Source organism: Mercenaria mercenaria, chromosome 13, assembly GCF_021730395.1.
Source record: "Mercenaria mercenaria strain notata chromosome 13, MADL_Memer_1, whole genome shotgun sequence".
Classification (NCBI taxonomy): Eukaryota; Metazoa; Mollusca; class Bivalvia; order Venerida; family Veneridae; genus Mercenaria; species Mercenaria mercenaria.
In genome coordinates, this window is record NC_069373.1 from 1,787,914 (window position 1) to 1,790,045 (window position 2,132).

Here is a 2,132-nt window from a genome sequence, read left to right on the forward strand (position 1 = left end):
AAGTCTGTGTGCCGCGAAACATTTGCTTTTGCGCATAATGTGTACCATAAGACTATTGACTCAATAGCACGAAGTCTTGACACTTATGGTTTAATACCAACGACACATGGTAATGCAGACAAAATGCCCTCTCATGCCCTTACCCTTCAAGATGTTAAACATTTCAAACAATTTCTAGAAAATTGAAGCAGTGTCAATGGTATCCCGTTATCCGGTAGAATGCCAAATTGTAGGAAAGAAAAGGTTATTCTTCTGCCTTCGGACAAAACAAAGTCTGACATTTATGCTGATTACTTGAATGCATGCGACAAAATGTGTTACAGGAAAATATCATTATCCGAATTCAAACGCATTTGGCTAGAACAGTGTCCATTTATTCTACGTCTTAAACCAGCAACAGACCTGTGCTACAAATGTCAGAGATATGTTCATAAAATGTCCAAAGGTGGAAATTTATCTGAGGAAGAAAAGGCGGAACTCTTAAGTCAGTATAACGACCATATTTCAAAGGTCAAACAATGCCGTGACTGCTATAGGCAACAGTGTGAAGATGCAAAACTTGCCTTTTCAAATTTACAAGTTGAAAATATAAGTAGAGGTAAAATATAAATTTAAAAATGATGTGATTAACAGTTAATAAGAATAATCCTGGCTGTTTTTAGAAAAGCTAATGTTGTATCTAAATTTAGTAACTTACATATTCCCTGTACTGTTTTGTCACTTAAGTACTCTAAAGTTTGTGTACATACATGAATATTTTTGCCAAAAAGATATAGTAAATAATTCTGTGAAAAAAAACAAAAAACTATAACATAACATTATAGTCTATTCTTTTCTAAACAAAAGGGTATGAAATTCAAAGTAATGCATTATACTTTTCTTCCTGTCAGGTCAAGATGCATGCAGCCTGGAGACAACACTGCATTACAGCTTTGCTTATGCCCATCAAGTTCATTACCCTCATTATGCACAACAGGTAAGTAGAATTATTGATTACATGTATATTCAAGTTTGTATTCTATAAATCAGTTGAAAAACCATTATTGAATACATTTAGAATTTGACTGAACATGTTCAGTATTTTCCAAATTAGGCTTCCATTAGTTGATCACCCTGCAGTTTGTTTACAACTGTTCTTAAGTAAATAAAAATGGACAGCATTTACCCAGGCTAATCACAACATACATATATTAAATTCATTATAAAAGAAAACATATACATAATCAGCTATGTTATTTCACTAACATTCTGAACAACTTTGTCAGTGTCCCTGCATTTTAAGAAATTTCTATCTTGATTTTTGAACATACTCTGCATGTTTTGCACTGTTAAGAATTATGTCATCTATAGTCTGTAAACAAAAACCCTTTTTACCACACCAGGTGGGCCCACTGTTTTTTAAGACACATCGGAAGTGCCAGTGTTTTGATGTGTGTTCAGAAGCCTCTGGTTTGTACAGTTTCTATTTGCAGATTTTTATTTTCTGTTCTTGAAATTTATGGTATTATTTATCACTGCTCATCAATAGTCATTTCTCACACATATTACACGTAGTCCAAAGTAATATCTATTTACAATGAAAGAACATTATACTAGCAATATTGTGGGTTATCAATTTTATTCCAAATTACATTCATACATTTATTTGCATTCTTGTTTCAAATAAACTATTACAGGATCACAAATATTTTACCTCCTTGATGAGGAAGTGACAGTTGGGAGGGGAGCTAATTCTGTTGTTGGTATGCTCCACCATCACTTTAAATACCATAGTATAGTCAGAAGTTTTCTAGAAATGGTCATGGCAAAAAACTCCAATATTACAAAACCTATTTGCTACTGGCTAAATGGTACGTATATTATTTCAACAATTAATATTGTTTACCCTTTTTTATATTTGTGTAAAAAATGTTTTTAACACAAACTTAAAACAATAACTAATTTTTTGTTAAAAATATTGCATGGCTTGAATTTCTTTGCTTATGTAAACAGCAAGTTTTTGTTGAAATATTCTGCTTAATTAAACTATGCTGTGCAAGTAAATATATCCATTTGTGATCATGTCATCAATAAAAGAATAAACTTTTGTTGTTGTTAAAATGCAGATCTATATCTAATAGATAAGAACAATC

General features: G+C 31.7%; 1 long non-coding RNA gene across 1 annotated transcript; it reads left to right on the forward strand.

The window, feature by feature from the left end:
• Nucleotides 1-837: 837 nt before the first annotated feature.
• On the forward strand, nucleotides 838-1,790 carry LOC123541728 (uncharacterized). The gene is made up of 3 exons (XR_008366645.1): nucleotides 838-976; nucleotides 1,383-1,449; nucleotides 1,677-1,790. It is a non-coding gene; the product is annotated as an uncharacterized LOC123541728 (long non-coding RNA).
• The last annotated feature ends 342 nt before the right edge of the window (nucleotides 1,791-2,132 follow it).